Consider the following 23,792-nt stretch of genomic DNA (forward strand, 5'->3'; position numbering starts at 1 on the left):
ACGAAAATCGCTTTTTTGAAATTTTTGTTTGTACGTCTGTCTGTCTGTCTGTCTGTCTGGATGTTTGTTACCTTTTCACGCGATAATGGCTGAACCGATTTATATGAAAATTTGAATATAAATTAAGTTCGTTGTAACTTAGATTTTAGGCTATATGGAATTCAAAATACTTTATTTAAAAGGGGGGTTATAAGAGGGACTGAATTAAATAAATCGAAATATCTCACTTATTATTGGTTGTCATGAAAAATATTACATAACAAACGTTTCTTTACAGATAATTTCCGATAAGTTTTATTCTATACAAAATTTTGATAGGACTGATATTTAATGAGATAAATGAGTTTTAAAATTACAATAACAACGCCATCTAAGGCGCTGTACTGAAATAAAAACAAATGACTTCGTCTATAAGGGGTCTTGGACAACAACAATCGGAAGCTATTAAACATAGGCTAAGATAATGTTTCTGTGTTTGTATGAAGTAATATCGGAAGCTAATTAATTGTTTAATTATGATTTCACCATTGGAAAGTGTAGTTTCTCTAGATGGACATAATTCTACAATGTTATTACAGTAACTTCTGAAACATATAGTAAGTAATATAAAGTATACACATTAAAACTAAATGATGTCAATCTTCATTAAACTATGGTTGCATGTAATAACAAATAAGAAACATGTTAAAGGAATTGTCATTGCACCAAATGATTGCTCTCCGGACCAAAATGACCGCATTTTATTATTTGGATGCAATTTAAATTAAGTAACATATTAAACGATTTATCCTTCTATCAAACACGAATGTTCCCTGGATCAAACGTCGTATTTTAATTATGTAGTTACTTCATATTTATTTCTAACAGATGCAGCGGAGCGCACGGGTACGGCTAGTAAGCAATAAAGGAATACTGACATAATCAATATACAGGGTGATTCACGAGGATTTACCATCCTTTACGGAGCTTATTTCTGAAGATATTCTGAGCAAAAAATGTCATATAAACATAGTTCCTATTCTCAATATTTTCAGTTACACTAATTTATAGTTGTTCGTAAAATACGTTTTTTCTTTAGTTTGAAGGCAAAAGAATAATACAAATAGAGAATGAACCATTCAGAAGTATCATATCTTTAATTGACAATTATTATGAAGCTAAAAATGTGCTGTGAACTCCTTAGTTGCTTCTTTTTTTTTTTTTTTTTTTTTTTTCTATTTTTAACTAGAAAATTGCATTATTCTTACGCACTCATCACAACAATTATTACAAATCACACCATTTCCACCGATTTAATTATTTTCAGTTCAATTTTGCATCCTAATTTACAGTCTTGGAGAGTTTACAACACATTTTAAAAAATGTCGCCGTCCGTTTGAGTACACTGGGCCGCACGCTTGTGAACGGCACTCGTCGCGCTACGTAACTGCATACGGCTATCTTTGATGTCCGTAGCGCTCGCGCTGGCTGCTGACTGCACGCTGACCAAGGTCACGCGTTCACAGCAATGCGTTCCAATAACGAAACGTAACTCTATAAATATTGAGAATAGGATCCATGTTTATGTGACATTTTTTGCTCAGAATGTCTTCGGAAATAAGCTCCTTAAAGGACGGTAAATCCTCGTGAATCACTCTGTATATTATAAATTATCTTTTTCCCTGATAATCAGTTTGTATTGACAAATTATAAACACGACTTACAAACCATGGTTCATAAATTAATTGAAACAGCAACACAATTAGACATGAAAATTTGGAACACTAAAACAAAATTCATGATATTTAGAGACACAAATAATATCTAAATAGAGGTCACACTATTACTGGTAACTAACTCATAGGACAAGTACACAAATTTAAATGATTAGGTTATGCCTTGAGTTATACTCCAGACTAGAATATCCAAGAAAAAATAAACACATTCCAACCCATCTGCTCTAACATAAGAAGAAATTTACGTAATAAAACAAGAAATAATAATAATAATAATAATAATAATAATAATAATAATAATAATAATAATAATCCGTGGTGCTACAGCCCGTGAAGAGCCTAGACCGACTAGCCGGCTGTTGGCCTCACGCCTACATGCCGAAGCAGAGGTGGACGATCATCCAACCAGAATGGAGGTATCGTGTGGTTAGCACGATGATCCCTCCAGCCGAATAAAACAAGAAAAGATATCCAAATGAAATTTATCAAATTTTCTCAGTTTGGAAATTACAGTATTATATGGATCAGAGTTTTGATTATAAAAATATTTCACATACGGAAAATACAGTCTTCAGGAATGAAATTTCTCAAGCAGTGGGAGGCTACAGATTTCCAGAGAAAAAAGAAATTAACGTATAAGAAAATAATTAGGAATAGACTAACCAAATGTAAATATCTAGCAATATAGAACAAAGTGGACTTATCATGAACAAACTACAGGATGCCAAGGGCAATTCTATAGTAGACAGCACCTGGGAGGAGACATTCTTGGTAAGATCGTTGAAAAGATGGGCAGAACAATGCATTATTCGTACAATTTGGAGTCAAAACACATCCAGAAGGAACCAAACCTTTAATTTTGATGATAATGATAACGATGATTATTATTCCCTGAGAAAACGGAACATGTGTTTCTAAAAACTTAAGGAAGGATCATTTGCTGAACAAATCCATGGTACGTTCTAACAAATGCCAATTTTCATTAGGCCTACTTCTTTTGTGGACTATTTCTGGTTCTCAGTCAACCAAAGGATGTATAAATCATTCCTTTAGCACGCTTTTCCTCTCAAATGGCCTAGGTATTTGTTACGAGTCTTATACATACTTTGTGTTTTTGTTAGTGGTAATATCATAAACATTTCTGGCACGACCAGGTCTTTCCATCCTTATATGTCTAATATCGCTTCATTTCAGTAAGACACCGGAGAGTCCAATTCTCGAAGACGTAATCAAAGCTAAGGGCGGACACGCCAAGAAGAATACAACACTGAAATGGATTCCAATATTTATACACACGCTGGGAGAACTTAATTTAACACACACAATTGTCTAATTTAAATGTATTGCAGGGAACCAATTTCACGAACAATTGCGTCAGCATTCCATTTCACGAATTTGGTGATATGTTGTTCTGTGACCACAAACAAATAAAAATGCAAATGAGTGAAGTTTTTTTAGAAACGAATCTATTTTGATACACAGAATGTTTCAATTTGTAACAATTTTCGGTATAAGTAGAGAGCAGCATATCCAATGCATATTTGCTGTTTTCATAGTATCCAAGCAGCTTCCAACACCACACACGTAGTTCTGTCCAATCATCTGCTATGATCGACGTTTTAAAGTTTGTTGTAAGTGTAGAAATCCTAGGTTCCATTCGGAAGAGAAAAGTGTAGCTACGTCCCCTCTCACTGATAGACACTGTGTTATCAATAGGCTTCGACCTAGGGACACAGAGTAACCAGTATGAGGTTTAGAGTACACGGAGTATAAATGACGTCATGACCCGTGTGGAGTGACTACAACAGCACAGATGGGTCCGTAATGTGCATTACCGTTGTGTGTATTGCTGCTTGGCTGAGGTACGTGTAACAGGCTTCGGCGTAGGGACACCTGATTGAAGGTTACAACTCACGTTAATACTTTAATGGTAGATATTTATTGTCTACACTGTATATACTGCATCTGTACAGGGTGAAACATATTTTGTGCCGTACTATGACGGACTGTTTATATGTTGAGACACGAACAAGCCGGCCCGGATGGCTCAAGCGGTAGGGGCACGGCATGTCTCTATCGCTTGGTCCGAAGGGTTGTGTGTTCGAGTCCCGCCTCGGGCATGGGTGTTGTGTTTGTATTAGTGTCAGTAAAACAAAAAGGAAACAAATGAAAAAGAAAACAGAAAAAAAAGGAACGACGCGCTCCATCTCGCAGTCCACTCAACCAACACAACACTATCGCCCGTGCGTTCTGAACTTCGTGCGTTTCAGTGCCCAGGACCGAAGCCTGGTTATCAACTAGAAGTTATTAAATTTCATAAACATTTCTAAACTTTATTTTTATAACTCACATATGATTATACATTACTCTATAGGCCTACAAAGCGTTTAACAATTTCAATATTTTCAAAGGTGGTAGTTATTAATCAAAATAACAAAAAATTGCAATAAACATGGGTTCTAAAAATAAATTTTCTGCGAAACAAGGACTTTGAAATATTGGTATCGTAAGAACAACATATCTTCTGATGTGAGCTCTTTGATTGTTTTTTACTGAGTATACAGTAGGGTGGAGTGAAGATATGGAGTCTATGGAATCAAAATTTATTATCGGGGATAAGTTGTGAGATATCATAAAGAATAATGCAAATGTTTTTTCTGTGTAGTACAATCCCAATTTAGAGTCTTCCAAATAAAGTTTAAATTTTTGATTTTACAGCAATTCACTAGCTATGTAATGAAAAACAAAATAATAGAACAAATATACAAAAAGGCAATATATATATATATATATATATATATATATATATATATATAATTTTAAGAAACTTTAAACTTCTTCAGACACCTCGAAAATTAAATATAGAAACTATATATTTTTCGCTTTCCTAAGTTAAGTGAAAAGACAGATTTTTGCAACTATTACAATTAGAAAACAGATAAGAACAATTTCATGTATAGATTCACTCCACCCTGGTATACAGTGTCATATCGGAAATGCAATGAACAAAAGGGTAACAAGGTGAGATTCCCTAAGACGTAGGCCAGAAGAACGCGTTGCAATGAATGGAAATTTCTCGATTATGTCTTCGTGGTACGCCTGGAATTAGAGATTTCTGTATTTGCCTACGTTTAATATTTCATTGCCTATTTTACTTGCTTTTTCTATCAAGAAAAACTCAGCCTAACATGACAATGTTGAAGCAATCCAAAACATATTTGGATGGTTAAGAAGTGATACCTCATATCTATAAATATGCAGATGAATCAAACAACTATTTAAAAAAATATAAAAAACAGACAAACTTTTCTATATGTTCTTCTACTCGAGACAAAATATTATATATCTTGATTACACAACTTTTAACATTACATCCGAAAACGTATTACGTGTCTTACACGTGTTAAATTTTACATTACCTCGTTAACAAAAGACAGATCCAAAAACCTGCATCAACATATAAACAAAATACACTCAAAGCTACACTACATATTACAAATTGAAAACAACACGTCCATAAATTTTCTAGACATCAGAATAACAAAAATCGACAACAAACACACATTCAAAGTCTACAGAAAACCCACAACAATAACAACAACACACAAACACAACACATCCAATCACTCAACACAACACAAACAAGCTGCATTCCGAACAATGGTACACAGACTACTCAACATACCTATGAACCAACAGGATTACTACGAAGAGCTGAACACAATCAAATACATAGCACAAGGAAACGGATACGACTCCAACATAATAGACAACATAATAAGAAAAAAACTAGACATAATAACAAAAAACATAAGAATACAACACAAGCACAAAAACACAAAAAAATACATCACACTAACATACGAAAACAAAAACACACACAAGATTGCAACCTCATTCAAGAAATTAAATTACAACATCGCATACAGAACAAATAACACTCTACAAAAACATCTCAACACACAAACAATACAAACAAACAAATACAACCACACAGGTGTATACAAACTCAAATGTAACATCTGCAACAACTTCTAAATAGGACATACAGGCAGATCATTTCAAACACGTTACAAAGAACACATCACAGCCATAACGAAATTAAAAACACTTCCACATATGCAGAACACATCACAGATACTAACCACACCTACAGAGGCATGGAAATTCTACACATCTAACCAAAAAGCCAGAAACTAAACACACTAGAACAATACGAAACATACAGACACACAAAAACATATTCAAATGAAACTCTCAACACACAACTCAATTTCAGAACACACACACTCTTTGACTCCACATTACACTACACAGACACACCCCCACAGGAAACACAAACAAAAGGCGTCAAGACCAGCTACAACCAGTTCTGAAGATGGCCGATAGCAGGCTGAAACATGTTAACGAGGTAATGTAAAATTTAACACTTGAAAGACACATAATACGTTTTCCGAAACAAAATATTAGTTAAAATTTCAATGTTGTGAACATAATAATAATAATAATAATAATAATATAAATATAAATAATAGTGTAGGATAGTTAAGCTAAAGTACCATTTTTGAAGATACCAGGTATCGTTTCTTAGCCATCGAGTTGTTATTTTCTATTTTGGATAATAATACTATTTTTTTATATTATCTGCAAAAAGTTATTAAAGAATTTAAGTCTGTCGGAAACAGGTCTAATTTAGAGTTATTTTGAGAGATATGGGATACAACGATACATTACTACTGTAAGCGGATTTATCCAGCACAAGCAATGGAGCATCATTCATACATCATGTGGGAGCAGTGTGCTCTGCTACAGCAGAATGGAAGCAGTTTGCAAAAGTTGTAAGTTATGATGGAATAGGCGGTGCTGTATACATCATTCCTCAGAATACGGTTCAGTTTCCAAACAATGTGGAAGAAGTTTGGAAGCGTAACTTGTGATGTAAAGGACGGCCATGTAATATCCTTTCTATACAAAAGCGGAGATTTACACAAACGGCAAAGACAACTCATTTTCATCTTCGTTATCCCCCTAATGATCATCATCAGTTATTATTATTATTATTATTATTATTATTATTATTATTATTATTATTATTATTATAGGCCTATTACTATTATTACTATTTTCAAAGAAGCTTTACTCTTCCTGCTCTTTTAAGTATTGTATTTTATTTAATCGTATAGTAGAGCGTCTCGTTTAGGCACAGTGAAAACGTAAACAAAGTGCAGGTAACATGTGGGGGGAGGACGAGCCGTACGATAAACACGAGGGATGCACAATGTTTTAGCACAGTCTAGTATATACAGTCGCGAAGCTCAATACGTAGTAAATATGCAAACATTAGATAGTTGCTCACCACTAGGATCGCTAATATCGCCTCATTACCGGCAATGCAAAATAGTACCGTCACAGTCTATTGTTTCTAGCACCCTCAAAACTCAAGCTTCGTGACTGTATATAGTAGACTGTGGTTTTAGTTACAACATTTATAGCGGAGCATTATTGAAATCATATTTTCCAAAAACACACAAAACCAAAGAACACAAATTGCATAACATTATCATATACACATTTTAACAGACAAACAATGAAATTGTAACGCTGAAATAATTCAATATAACAAATCACATTTTGCTACTTATATGATGTTGCTTTTAAGCAGCATTTTTTTACGATAATGAGTGTCATTCTCTGTACGACTAATATAATACCATCGTCTTCTGTGGCCGAATTAACAAAACTACAGTTATTGGTCTACCTGAATAAATTGAACTTTGAGAAGGGATAATTATGTTTAGGAAATAGTGTTGACACTTCAGACCAATATACAAATACAGACAAAATGTTATGCAATGCATTCCACGCATATCAAAGAGTATTTTAAAGAATTCTTTTAATTTAATTTACCGGAAACAACAATAAAAGGGGGCGAGTGATTTAAAAATCCATAGCGCAGGTTTTTTAAAAATGACGTCTCAACATCCGTTAAGGTCACAAAAACACGCAAAATGTTATGCAATGAGTTCAACACATATCAAAGAGTATTTTAAAGATTTTTTTTTAATTTACCGGAAACAACAATAAAAGGGGGCGAGTCATTTAAAAATCCATAGCGCAGGAAGTTTAAAAATGGCGTTTCAACATCCAATAAGTACACAAATACCCACAAAATACTATGCAATGCATTCCACATATATCAAAGAGTATTTTAAAGAATTGTTTTTAAATGTAATGTTTCGGAAACAACAATAAAAGGGGGCGAGTGATTTAAAAATCCATAGCGCAGGAAGTTTAAAAATGGTGACTCAACATCCGATAAAGGCACAAATACCAGCAAAATGTTATCCAATGGATTCCACGCATATCAAAGAGTATTTAAAGATTTTTTTTTTTTTTGAAAATTTAATTTACCGGAAACAACAATAAAAGGGAGCGAGTGATTTAAAAATCCATAGCGCAGGAAGTTTAAAAATGGTGTCTCAACATCCGATAAGGGCACAAATACCCACAAAATGTTATGCAATGCATTCCACACATATCAAAGAGTATTTGGAAGATTTTTTTTTAATTCAATTTACCGGTAGCAACAAAAAAGGGGGGGGGCGAGTGATTTAAAAATCCATAGCACAGGAAGTTTAAAAATGGCGTCTCAACATCCGTTAAGGTCACAAAAACACACAAAATGTTATGCAATGAGTTCAACACATATCAAAGACTATTTTAAAGAATTTTTTTTTTGAAAATTTAATTTACCGGAAACAACAATAAAAGGGGGCGAGTCATTTAAAAATCCATAGCGCAGGAAGTTTAAAAATGGCGTTTCAACATCCAATAAGGACACAAATACCCACAAAATACTATGCAATGCATTCCACACATATCAAAGAGTATTTTAAAGAATTGTTTTTAAATATAATGTTTCGGAAACAACAATAAAAGGGGGCGAGTGATTTAAAAATCCATAGCGCAGGAAGTTTAAAAATGTGACTCAACATCCGATAAGGGCACAATACCAGCAAAATGTTATCCAATGGATTCCACGCATATCAAAGAGTATTTAAAGATTTTTTTTGGAAAATTTAATTTACCGGAAACAACAATAAAAGGGGGCGAGTGATTTAAAAATCCATAGCACAGGAAGTTTAAAAATGGCGTCTCAACATCCGATAAGGGCACAAATACCCACAAAATGTTATGCAATGCATTCCACACATATCAAAGAGTATTTGGAAGATTTTTTTTTTAATTCAATTTACCGGTAGCAACAAAAAAGGGGGGGGGCGAGTGATTTAAAAATCCATAGCGCAGGAAGTTTAAAAATGGCGTCTCAACATCCGATAAGATCACAAATACAAACAAAATGTTATGCAATGCATTCCACACATATTAAAGAGTATTTTGAAGAATTTTTTAAAATGTAATTTACCTGAAACAACAATAAAAGAGGGAGAGTGATTTAAAAATCCTTAGCACAGGAAGTTTAAAAATGGCGTCCCAACATCCGAAAAGGGCACAAATACACACAAAATGTTATGCAATGTATTCCACACATATCAAAGAGTATTTTAAAGAAATTTTTTTTATTTAATTTACCGGAAACGACAATAAAAGGGGGCTAGTGATTTAAAAATCCATAGCGCAGGAAGTTTAAAAATGGCGTCTCAACATCCGATAAGGGCACAAATACACACAAAATGTTATGCAATGCATTCCACACATATCACAGAGTATTTTAAAGAAAATGCTTTCCTTTTTGAAAATTTACCCATTTTTTACCAAAAAATACCATCTTCTCCCCTTAACACTAAACCGTTATCTTCAAACCATTTTTTAAGTTCTACAATATAAGTCTGTGTTTCACTTTTAAGCAACTGGGAGTTTTTATTACACAAGAGTACACAAATTCCGGGCGCAAGCTCACTAAGATGCCTAAAAATTACGTAACACCTGAGTCTTTTTATTGAATTAAAAAAATGTAAGACCTCAATTGTTTTATGTCGCTACGACTAATAAATAAAGTTAACAAATGAGGTCGTAGGAAGAAATTCGAGAGTGTAATATGCTTTATTAACTAATTGTATGTATTTTTATCTCAATACGAAGGTTTTCTCATTGCATGTGTGGGCAAAATGAGATGGGTCCTGAAAAAAAAAAAAAAAAAAAGGGGGACTGGCGCCAGAAAATGTTGCAGCTTTGTCTATCCCTGAGTATACAAATTTAATGTTCTCTCCGCTGAAGGAATCTTTCTCTATCTCGCATCAATTTGATGAATTTCATTCACGACTTCCGTATGCTGTTATTGCGCTCAGCACATTCCGCAATCCGCACCATCCATGCGAAAGAAGCGCCGGATAAACACAAACCATTTATCGGGCAGCTGGAAATCAGACATGCAACATGACATGTTTGTTTTTGTAGAATATTTTGACATGGATGCCAACATTTGAGCGACTTTCTAGTCATGTTCGCTGCGTAAAATATAATTACAACAAAGCATATGAAAACACGTGTATCGTGTGCAGCTAAATTAATATTTCAATTTGTTCGATGCCGGAATGTAGTGACCGATTGAAATATCGATTACAATACATCAACTATTAACAGCGAATGATTGTTAACAATAATCAATACTCGATGTCATATTATTTGTCAACGTTGGCGAGCTTGTGTGTTACACGTAATCAAACTGGATTTTATATCAGCAAGCATCACAGAAATCAACTGCATTTCTTGGATTTACACCGAATTTTGCACACCTCTACTCCCTCTTACTTATCTGTCCGATTCCACAGTCTTTCTCGGTATCATAACACGCTAGAAATACCACTCCACACATCATCTCTTTATTCTTCATCTTTCACTGTTGCTACTTCTCGTCACTGGAATTCTCTGCCACCTGAAGTCAAGAGCTGCCGAACTTTAATTTCCTTTAAATGTAAATCAGAAAAATATCTTATGATGAGTTGCCAGACCTAACGCGTTGCAAATATTTAATGGAATGTGTTCCACTGTATTTATTTTTATTATTTATTATTTTTATTATTTTTTTTGTTTCTTATTTTTATTATCTAAATCGTATTTATTTATCACTTAACGCCAATATGTATCCCACTGTGTTGTTTTTTTATTATTAATCTATTTTTGTGTACATTTTATTTAATTGTCGGTTTCTGGTTTAATTATGTAAATCCTACTTAATTGTAATCTAATACTAATATGTATACTAATGTGTTTATTTTTATTTTTACTGTATACATTTTTTTATTGAATTATCGGCTTTTGTTTTTATGTGATTCGTATTTGATTCTAACAACATTAATATGTATTCCACTATGTTTATTTTTATTTTATGAGGTAAATGTTTATGTAACTACCTCTTTTGATCTCATTATGTACCTAAATTGTATCAGTATGTAATTACTTAATTCCGATCCAGTTTTATGTTCAACTATGTACGCAAGTTTTAATCCTGGTTGAATGTAAGAGAAGGCCTTACGGCCTTAACTCTGCCAGGTTAAATAAAGCCATTATTATTATTATTATTATTATTATTATTATTATTATTTTATTATTATTATTATTATTATTATTATTATTATTATTATTATTATTACATAAAGTTCTTACTAGTAGAAGACATCCTGCGAAATGCTAGCGTACGTCCAACGAAATGACGCTGGTATACGACGATCATGTATCGGAGTTCGAATATCGAGAATGTCGGAGTTATGTCTTATTAGTAGACGGCGGGCTTGGGATACCTTTACGGCGGCGATAGGTTGATGCACGACGGAGCTTAGACATGTGACGTTACTCTCGTAGGTACATTTTGTTAATAACGTAAAATGACCTGTCAGCCGTCCCGTTGCGTGCTGTAGGAACCGAACCTAAGCCAGCAGAGTACTGTGCGCAATCATATTGAACAGTTGTCTGACGTTAGTGTCGAGTTTGTTTGTCACAGTGTTTACGTATACCGTAGAGCGTCTCAAAAGAGTAATGATTAAAATAGTTCAAATAACTTGTCCATAAGAAGTTTTTAATTTTGAAAAACTACGAATTTCTCGACCAAGTATCGAGAAAAGAATTTAGAAAATTCCTCATTATAATCAAGAGGAAGGTTAAAAAAAGAAGCAAGAAAAATAGTATATTATTTACTGCTCTTGATGATAGCAATGACATTACTGATGCAGCAAAGCTTGAAATTTTTATCTGCGGGATTAATCAAGATGTTAGTACACGAACCACCACTGGTTGTAGTTTACATGCCAAGTACCTTTCCTCCGTCTCCTTACTTCATAGGCTGTATGTCCCATGCAATCACTACAACTCGAGTTTTGGTCACCGCTGGTATAAGCGTTTTCATTAGTAAGACTGTTAATCTATTAGAATTTTTCTATTCAAAATTGGTTGCTTCACAATGAAAATACAATGCAGCTCATAATGGGAGAAGCAATCCAATAGAAAACATATGGTCAGGAGCGGCTGGTCCACGCCTGTGGAATAACGGTTAGCACTTCTAGCCGCGAAACCAGGTGGCCCGGGTTCGATTCCCGGTCGGGACAAGTAACCTGGTTGAGGTTTTTTCCGGGGTTTTCCCTCAACCCAATATGAGCAAATGCTGGGTAACTTTCGGTGCTGGACCCCGGACTCACTTCACCGGCATTATCACCTTCATCTCATTCAGACGCTAAATAACCAAAGCTGTTGATAAAGCGTCGTAAAATAACCTACTAAAAAAAAAAAGAGCGACTGTAACTGCAGAAATATGATTGAAAGTCAAGGCTAAGTTTTCTCGTTGAGAAATCGGGCTGCGATTAGAATGACAAAATATGAAGAGGGAATTTAATAAAATTTTATAAAGCTCAAATAATATCTGCGCGAACACAGCTCTCAATGTTCACTGAACTACAGTCTGACCACATAAATGTAGGCTACATAAAATTATTTGGAATGCTGTAAAACCCATTTACATTCTGCGAGAGTGGCACAAGTACTAACATGATGGTTACACCATCAGCTGAACACGCTCAAACCATCGTAAAGCCGTACACACGAAATAAAACAGTTTTATCGAGTATGGAATGTTAAATAAATATAAAATGCGTTTGAATAACTACGCCCGCTGCATCAGTTTTAGGAGAATTGTCTGGAAATAATTCGCAAGCCCTATTACAGATTGGCTATTGTTACTCGTGACATCGTTCCCATAGCAAATCAATAGGCCGTATAGTTTTCAGATTTAGAATTGCCAATCGCACATGATTGATTTTACATTACTGTTAATTAATTGATCATATTGGTGTTAAATGGATCGTTGATTATGCATTCGTCTAACCCCAACCGCGGGAAATATTCTCACTTTTCCAAAGTGTGTTGGTTAACCATTACGTTAGCCTACATGTCAATGATTATTCTGCATAGGCAGATTTTTAACGGACATTTGCTTTATTTATTATTTCTGCTAACTAGATGGCATTCATATTACGGATGTGATATGTACTTACCATTCAGTTCATCGTCCTATTGTCACCTGAAATAGAAGAAACACTATTATAAAAGGAACCAGAATTTTTAGCATCGATTTTCATCAAAATTAGTATCTATTTTTCTCAAATTAGCATACACGTTTTGAATAATTAGTATCTACTTTGTTCCAAGTAAGCTTCTACTTTTTCACAAGTAAGCATCTACTTTTTCTCAAATTAGGATCTACTTTTTTCCAAATTAGATCAAATTTTTTCCAAATTAGCATTAACTTTTTTTCCAAATAGCATCTACTTTTCCAAATTAGCATCTAGGTTTTTCCAAATTAGCATCTATGGTTTTCCAAATTAGCATCTACTTTTTCTCCAAATTAGCATCTACTTTCTTTGACAAATTAGCATCCACTTTTTTCCAAATTAACATCTACTTTTTCCAAAATTATAATCTATTTTTTTTTTTACAAATTAACTCTACATTTTCCAAATTAGCATCTTTTCCCAAATTAGTATCTACCTTCTCCCATAACTAGTATCTACTTTTTCCAAATTAGCATCCATTTTTTACCAAATTAGGATCTACTTTTTTCAAATCAGCATCTATGTATTTTTTCCAAATTAGCATCTACTTTTTCCCAAATCAGCATCCACTTTTTCCCAGAGTAGCATCTACTTTTTCCCAAATCAGCATCTACTTTTTCCCAAATCAGCATCTACTTTTTCCCAAATCAGCATGTACTTTTTCCCAAATCAGCATCTACTTTTTCCCAAATCAGCATCTACTTTTTCCCAAATCAGCATCTACTTTTTCCCAAATCAGCATCTACTTTTTCCCAAATCAGCATCTACTTTCTCCCAAATCAGCATCTACTTTTTCCCAAATCAGCATCTACTTTTTCCCAAATCAGCATCTAATTTTTCCTAGAGTAGCATCTACTTTTTCCCAAATCAGCATCTACTTTTTCCCAAATTAGCATCTACTTTTTCCCAAATCAGCATCTACTTTTTCCCAAATCAGCATCTACTTTTTCCAAAATCAGCATCTACTTTTTCCCAAATCAGCATCTACTTTTTTCCAAATTAGCATCTACTTTTTCCCAAATCAGCATCTACTTTTTCCCAAATCAGCATCTACTTTTTCCCAAATTAGCATCTACTTTTTCCCAGAGTAGCATCTACTTTTTCCCAAATCAGCATCTACTTTTTCCCAAATTAGCATCTACTTTTTCCCAGAGTAGCATCTACTTTTTCCCAAATCAGCATCTACTTTTTCCCAGAGTAGCATCTACTTTTTCCCAGAGTAGCATCTACTTTTTCCCAAATCAGCATCTACTTTTTCCCAAATTAGCATCTACTTTTTCCCAAATCAGCATCTACTTTTTCCCAAATCAGCATCTACTTTTTCCCAAATCAGCATCTACTTTTTCCCAAATTAGCATCTACTTTTTCCCAAATCAGCATCTACTTTTTCCCAGAGTAGCATCTACTTTTTCCCAAATCAGCATCTACTTTTTCCCAGAGTAGCATCTACTTTTTCCCAAATCAGCATCTACTTTTTCCCAGAGTAGCATCTACTTTTTCCCAGAGTAGCATCTACTTTTTCCCAAATCAGCATCTACTTTTTCCCAGAGTAGCATCTACTTTTTCCCAGAGTGGCATCTACTTTTTCCCAAATCAGCATCTACTTTTTCCCAGAGTAGCATCTACTTTTTCCCAGAGTAGCATCTACTTTTTCCCAGATTAGCATCTACTTTTCCCCAAATTAGCATCTACTTTTTTCCAAATTAGCATCTACTTTTTTCCAAATTAGCATCAATTTTTTTCCACATTAGCACCTACTTTTTCCAAATTAGCATCTACTTTGTTCCAAATTAGTATCAATTTTTTTCCACATTAGCACCTACTTTTTCCAAAATAGCATCTACTTTTTCCAAATTAGCATATACTTTTTTCCAAATTAGCATCCACATGTTTCAAAATTAGTATCCACTTGTTTCCAAATTAGCATCCACTTTTTTCCAAATTAGCATCCACTTTTTTTTACAAATTAGCATCCACTTTTTTTTTTTTTACAAATTAGCATCTACTTTTTTCCAAATGAGAACCTACTATTTTCCAATTTAGCATCTATTTTTTTGTATGGAGTGTGGCATTATATGGGATAGAAACATGGACATTACGACGAAGTGAAGAGAAGCATTTTAAATGTGGATATGGAGAACAATGGAACGTGTGAAGTGGACAGACAAAATAAGAAATGAAGCTCTGTTGGAAAGAGTGGGTGAAAAAAGTATGATGCTGAAACTGGCCAGGAAGAGGAAAAGGAATTGGTTGGGTCACTGGCTTAGAAAAAGCTGGCTACTGAAGGATGCACTGGAAGGAATGGTGAACGGGAGAAGACTTCGCGACAGAAGAAGATATCAGATGATAGACGACATTAAGATACGAGGCGTTCAGAGCTAAAGTGGATCAAGTCCATGAGACGTACTTTTGAGATAATAGGACAAAGTTGACTTGCTCTAGTGGATTATCTAATTTCACTAGCAGTAACTTTATTTCTCCATTCTCAAATAATTTTAGATTTATAAAATATAAACAATTGTGATGTTAATTGATGCAATGCTTTGGTGACTTGATTCCTTATGGCTCAGAACATCGTGAACAAATAATCTGAGCCAAAAGTGACTGGTGTCACCTACCGGCGAATGCTTGGAATTAAGACTTGATCCATTACTGCTCGGAAAAGATTCAACTTCAGATAATCAGAAAATAAATTAAACTCAATTTATGAAAATTTGTGACTTGATCCACTTTAGCACTGAAGGCCATGGATGATAATAATAATAATAATAATAATAATAATAATAATAATAATAATAATAATAATGTTTTATTTTCGCTGGCAGAGTTAAGGCCATAAGGCCTTCTCTTCCACTCAACCAGCCTTAATCAATACAATACATAAATTTAAATTACAAATATTTTCACTACACTTAAAAGGTTCTCCAGCAATAATCTTCACTACACATTTATTTAAATTTAGATAAATCTATAAGGTAAAGTAGTAACTTAATTTATGAGCTAATTTAATTCAATGAATTATAATTAATTTAATACATATGAGGAAACAAAGAGGAAGGCAGAAAACAGGAAAACTGGAGGAAGATGGATTTGCTGTGAAAGACCTGTCCTTGTGCAGAACACTAAATGAAATGAATGAATGATAGTCAATAATACACAAACTGTTTATATTCCAAATGTTTAACAAAGACCGGTATATCATTTTGATGGAGGTAATTGCATTACCCCCTCGGTAGTAGTAAGTTGTGAAAAACCTTGGTAACAAAAGGGTTAACAAAACTTTCGAGATACCGAGCAGTAAAATTACGAACTATAATCGTAAATAATATGTCATTATATCGTTATTACAGAAAACGGTTATGAAATAAATAAGAGATTAATTCTGAAGTTATTTTAAGATTTAACTCTTAAATTCGCAAAGTAGGCTATCCTATAGGATACAACACGTTAATGGGCCATATGCTATAATTTTAATAGTACAATAGAAAAAAATCGGTAGGAAATAATAATAATATGCGTTACAAGAGCGGTATGTTGAAATTTTCATGTTCGAGGAAAAGTTTGAAAAAGCGAAACGTAGTTGAGCTTTTTTAATTTCCGAGAATTTAAAGAAAACATACCGCTCGTGTATCATACATTATTTTGTGCGAAGATCGTTTATTACATACCTGAAAGAGGAATTTCTAATTAGTTGCAATGAAATCTCCATCTTGGTTTCTGTTCAATGACGGCAAATTTGCAAAACAAAAATATCTATCTTCAACAATGTTGCTTTAAAATGTTTTCTGTGTTTACTATACTCCAGCAGCCCGTGATATACGTGTGTCTTTTTTTCCCCCAGTCTATGATGAGTCTAGAATCTTGTTGATTTTTTCACGGCTTCCTTAATGTTACTTGCATTACGAATGCAGTAACTTTAGTGAAGTAGTAGAGTTTACTTAATTTTTGCAAATACTTAAAAACAGTAATTAACAGTGCAATTTAGGTGAAATTGCAGTGGTAAGTTTCCAATTTATAATTATTACTATATTGAACATCTCTAAAAATAATATGTTAAAAGCCTAAAGCAGGAAAATCAATATGTCACTTAAGCGGTAAGAAGAGGGAAATTGTTATGTGTGTTAGGTTGGGAATACTGAATGTGGAATTTTAGACTTTCCGCGGATTGGTTTTGTGCGGAAAGCAAGCAAATACGCACGATCTCGCACAAATTAAAATTTCACAATACTATAATACTATTTATTTATCATAGCTTCCTCAAATTAGAGGCTGCCATTAGACAAAGCATACAAAACAATACAAGAACAAAATAGAAGATGAGAACTAAAAGAGTAAGAAAAAGGCAAACAAATACATAAACAAACAATGGCAGTTTACAGAAGAAAAAAAAATTTCAAGTAAAGAATCAATGAAAGGTAAGAAGGAAAAAGAAAAATGATAATGGTGCGTCAATTTTTTTCCATACACTGAATTAGAGTCCATATACCTGGTTCCGTAAAAGTTTGACAGACTCTTTAATTTTGAGGAGGGCCAGTTCGTTCAGAAAAGATTTGTGCAGTCCTAGGTTCTAACAGAATTGAGAAGAGAAGTTGGGTATCGTTCCTCTTGCTCCAAACATCAATCCCGTAACACTGATATCGTGAAGTTGGTATTTATCTTCATAATACGGGATGGTTGGAACGTAGATTGCTCGTTTCTCCTCATGTACGTCTTCGGGCTGTCCTTTGTACGTTTCAAACCTGATGGTGGGGTCGATTATCATACCCTGAGACAGGGATTAGTTAATGGCGATTATGTCAATTCGTCTGTTACTGCCATTGTCGGCGGTTCCGTGGACTTCTTCATAGACGGTGTATTTTAGTTTTCTAAGTGCATCGGCCAATCTATATATATAATTTGAACTGGTAATGGAAATTACGGGAAAACGGCTGAACGGATTTTAATGAGTGACTCCTCATTTTCATGCCTGGCATCCAAAGTTTTTCGGAAAAATAGTAGTTTTCAGTGAAATGTCCATTTTCCTACATAATTTTCCTATTTTTCAAAATCCATCTGTTGTCAGTTTTGAGAACTAAATTTATTGAATCACGGCCGACTTGATTGAATTTCAGAACAAAACGCACACTACAATAAACAATAGGCTATTACACGAAGGCCATGACCTGCAGGATTGCCGACATATTCAGAGCTCAATTCAATTTGTTATTAAAAACTGATTGTGCAGTGTATAATTTTCTGAGTACAGCTGTGTATTGGATATTCAAATCTACGAAACTTGAGGTGGTTTGATGGCATTATTACCATTAGAAATTAAATATTATTTTAGTTAATATCATTATGCGTCTATTTTTCATTAATTGTACATAATATTGATGCTATGTTGATGACATGAAAGTGAAACCTTTTGAGGTTGTGTAAGTAAATGTAGAGAATATCTTAATTTAGATCTTCATTTCTATAATTTACCGAGTGGCTGCTATATATAACTACAAAACTTAAGTAAAATAATAATATTGTTATTAAAAATCAAATATTTTTATACTTATTAACCCAGTGGGGTTGGGTCTTTTTCCATATACTTAATGGCGGTGTAGTGTAGATATTGATATGTGTCATTGTCTTCAGTATTGGCTCGAGAGAGCGCAAAAATTACAGTTCCTAAGGAAATATAAAAAGGTATTACTTACTGATAAAATAAGAGGCCTACAAAATTTTGTAGTCTCCAGATCATTTCAGCAAGATCTCTTAGTAGGATAAAATGATTTTACGCTCTACATTTCAAGTTCTACATGCAGCAAGCTATACGAAAATGCTATTGTTCGAAAGCTTAGCAAACTTGACATTTTTTTAACTTTTGCCTACAATCCACAATGACGTGAAATAGCTACTGCTATCGTCCTGACATTGATATTTGCGTTTTCGCGTTGAAACTCAAAAACTGAAGTTGGATAGGTTCAAGAAAAAGTATTTGGCCTAAAATATCCATTCAGAGGGAGTATGTTTCATTATTATGGAAGCAAATAACTATCAAAAAGACAAGTATTCTTCACTGAAAATAAATCTGAAAAATATTTATTTGAACGTCTAACGAACTTAGTTTTGCAGCAGGATTTGCTGCACAAGCCACTAGTTCAGTTCTAATTGCATGGTGCCTATATTGCACGACATAATATAAAATATGAACATTGCGATAGTTGTTTTCTTTACAGTCCGACACGGTTTAATAAACTAGTGTGAGAAATGAAGTTTTGCCAATATAAGGGTTAATGGTTAAAGAGATTGTTCTTAATATTTAAAGCAGTTAAAGCACTCTTTAAGTTGCTGTACCGTCGTGTAAACAAGTGTTGCTAAGTCCAGTTTGTGTACCCAGGCCGTAAACATCTGATCCTTGGAACTAAAGGTGAAGAAGTTCTTTGAAGAGTGTTTGCTGACGACGACACGTGCATTGAGGCCCCGAAGTCCGGAAGAGCAGGACGGGTCATGCCAGAGGCGTAGGGTCACTGCCTTCACATTGTCGACAGAATGAACAGCCCGTTTGCACAAGGCGCTAAATATTTGCCTCGGTCACGAGCTTGCCTTCCACAGAGCTCGAGTGTACACAGAGACGTCCAGTCTTTAAACCTCAGTCTTCGTCATCCACGAGGGCCTCATTGTATCCAGCTAATTCTGAACCGTCTGAAGTTTCATTCTTTCGTTCGTTAATATTCCATGTCCTTTACACTATGATACAATTTTTTATAGTGTCCACAAAAGTTACTTTAACTTATTTCTATAGGCAAACAGGGTGTAAATAAATAAATTGAAAACCTTTGGAATGTAAATGGTGGACTTGAAATAAAGCAAGAAGCTCATATGAGCATGAAACGTTTATGGATTCGAGAGATTGTGCCACAATTTTTTAAATCATTCTTAATATATAATAGTACATTATGCAACGAGCCTATAATGATAGTAATTAAGACGCAAGTATGTTTGTTTATGAAACGAGCGCAAGCGAGTTTCATAATTTTCATACGAGCGTCTTAATTACCACTATAGGCGAGTTTCATACGACTTTTTATGCTCGACCATATTTCTAACTTGAAATTATTCAGAAGTATTCATTTTATTTGTATCTAACTGAAGAGCGGAACTGACCTTGTGCAATACCTCGTAAATTATGAGATGTGCGCAGACGCGAAAGTATTGATTTTTTCCGAGGAACAGATCTCCACATTGACCTTGATAGCCTATAACCTACGCAGTAAACTAAATATTAACCTTGATATAGGCCTAACCTGGAAGTTGATTTAGAATTGAAAAACGAGATGACAAATTGAATTTATTTGAATATTCTTTACAACTTACGCTAATTATTATAGTAACAGAACATAACCTTCTGCGACAGTATTGGATTTCCAGCCTCCGTGACGTTTCCCTCGTTGTCTTTCGATTGCATATCCGAGAATAATCGAAAACCTGAACTTTAATGAATAGATGTACTTTAATGACATGCATTAAAGGACTGCTACCAGGTGTATAATTACTACATTTCGGCATGGTCGAGCATAAATGAATTAAATGAAATTACACAGGCATATAGAAAAGGTTGTTCACATCTTTCTCTTCCTAATCAATACAATCCAATACACACTGGATGAACCCCTAGACAGGTATTGTCATTCATTTTCGTCAATTATTTTTTTTAATAAAGGCCAATAAATGTCAAGTATTGTTTTGCTGTGTTTTGGTGATTTCCCCCCTCCTCCAAAATGTGCAATTTTATACGCGTGTTGTGCAATCGTGCAATGTTGTGTGAACAACCCCTTCACCGCACGTGTTTCAAATAGGGAAGTGAGAAGTCATTGTTTTTTTGTCATCAGAAAAAATACAAATGGTGTACTCTTTAAATTTTCTTTTTTTAAGCGAGTAGAGACAGTTTTCAATTTTGTAATAGTTGCCTCCCACTTCAATTTTGTAATAGTTGCCGCCCACTTCAATTTTGTAATAGTTGCCGCCCACTTCAATTTTGTAATAGTTGCCTCCCACTTCAATTTTGTAATAGTTGCCGCCCACTTCAATTTTGTAATAGTTGCCTCCCACTTCAATTTTGTAATAGTTGCCTCCCACTTCAATTTTGTAATAGTTGCCTCTCACTTCAATTTTGTAATAGTTGCCGCCCACTTCAATTTTGAATATACAGTACACTGCCAAAGACTATATAAAAAAAACAAATTTTGTCAATTTCTTTTCCGAACAAAACATTACAATTATATAAAATATAAAAATATGTTTGGCCGGGCACAAATTAAGTCACACACAGTTAGTGTGCACTCAATGTAGGTTGCTTGACAGTTATCAGCCCACTTTGAGGTCTGTGGATATAGACGGAAAAATTGGATCGGTGGCTGGTAGAGTTCCCGGGTAGTTCAGTTGGTAGAGCGTTGGTACGTTAAACCAAAGCTCCCGGGTTCAATGCCCGGTCCCGGAACAACTTTTCCCTCGAAATTATTCCAATCAAATTTACAGGGAGTTATACTTGAAAGCTTGATTTGCATAATACACGTCACTGTTCGTTAACAGAAAACCACAATTTAAGTCACACAGAGTTAGTGTGTTCTCAATGTAGGTTGCTTGACGGTTATCAGCCCACTTTGAGGTCTGTGGATATATACTGTTTTCGCTGTAAGAAAAATCCTAATTTAAACACAAGCACGTGGCTGTCATACCCGTGATTGGCTCACAGTCGAAACACTCACACGACGCAGGAAAATATAGTCCGTATTTGGGAACTATCATCTTGAATTATTTGAAAATAAAAAAATTGAATTCTAGTTGGTAAATACAATGAAAAATATAACTTCACTCATATGTAAAACGATATGTAAAAGAAAAGCTACTTTTATATTTCGTTATGTACTATGAACGCGGATGAATACAAACATTAATACCGAAGTAGTCTGTTCTTGTAACAAGGTGGCGTCACTTGAGCTCGTAGTTGTTCACGTAAGCACGTGGTACTGAAGTATGGCTTCTGCATCCTCTGTGTGTTTGCTTATTAATTATAAGAGTGGAAACCCTCTCAAAAGCGGAGACAAACAAATAGTCTTAAATATATATAATAAGTTAAGTGAGTTTTAATTAGATTAATTATAAAGTAAATCTTTCCTAAGCAAACGAATGCATAGTAGTGAGGTTAGGCTTACTTGACGAGTAACGGGAAATGTTTAACATGAAACAGAATGTACAACAGTAGGCGGGAACACGTAATGAGAATCTATGGCGCCAAACAGCGGCCAATGAAGCCTCACTTCAGTCACGTGCTATTGTTTATATTAGAATTTTTCTTACAGCGAAAAGATTATAGAGGGAAAAATTGGATCAGTGTCTGGTAGAGGTCCCGGGTAGCTCAGTTGGTAGAGCGGTGGTACGTTAAACCAAAGGTCCCGGGTTCAATGCCCGGCCCCGGAACAATTTTTCCCTCGAAATTGTTCAAATCAACTTTACAGGGAGTTATACCTGAAAGCTTGATTTGCTTGAACTGTATCATTACTTTACCTTTAAAACAGTATCATTATCTAACTAGTTGTGTAATTGGTAGTATCATTACCTAATTTGTAGCGTGATAGCACTATTATTACCTAACTTGTTGAGTAAATGCAGTTTCATTACCTAACTAGTTGCGTAATGAATGTCTACAATATTTTTATTAGTAAAGTCCACAGTACAGAATCAAAGTGGATAAAGTGTGTTTTACATCTTCATTGTTAAGCATCGAGAATCTTTCGTGAGAAATCCTCAGACTTCTAAAATATTTGAGGTTATAGAACCTCTGTCCACGCCTGGGCAACAACATTCTGTCTTTGAGGGTGAAGGCAGAAAACTTATGAATCTTCAGTCGTCGGCATTTGTTGATGCGGAAATAACAACACGTAGATTTACACAGCCAAAGTTTAGTATTTCATGTAATTGGGTACAACTCTCCTGAGACTGGTCCGCAGCCACTCGCTCGTGATTACGTCATGAATGACACGCTCCATCGCTGTCTCCTCGCGTGTGTTTTCAACACCTAGTACTCGGGCCTAATATTGTACACGCGCAGCTGGAATTGTTTTGTCGTCAATTTTGTCCGATGTTTGTTTTCGTCGCTCGAGTGAAAATATATAGTTTGAGGGAACAGCCTGCAATAATTTGATTAGTCTAATTAAAACGTAAACCCTTCAGCGAGGGTGCGTGTATTGAGGGGTGGGCGGTGAACTGAAAAATAAAAATAGCTGTACAATTCAAGCGTCCCGTCGAAAGCTGCGATTCCCATATACCCGATATCAAATACGTAGTTGCAGGATGTTCGCTGTTACAGAACATTAGGGCATTATGAAAAACTTAAGGCAAGTTGTGCAAAATTAATCAAATATGGAAAATAGTAATTTATTTTTCTGTGGTTTTGGTAAAATACATAAGATTATAAAGTGTATGATTATGTCTCGTGACGAGAATATTATACGAAATGGAAATAGAAAAATTGGAAATTTATCCT

The sequence above is a fragment of the Periplaneta americana genome, chromosome 8 (genome assembly GCF_040183065.1).
Source record: "Periplaneta americana isolate PAMFEO1 chromosome 8, P.americana_PAMFEO1_priV1, whole genome shotgun sequence".
In the NCBI taxonomy this organism is placed as follows: domain Eukaryota; kingdom Metazoa; phylum Arthropoda; class Insecta; order Blattodea; family Blattidae; genus Periplaneta; species Periplaneta americana.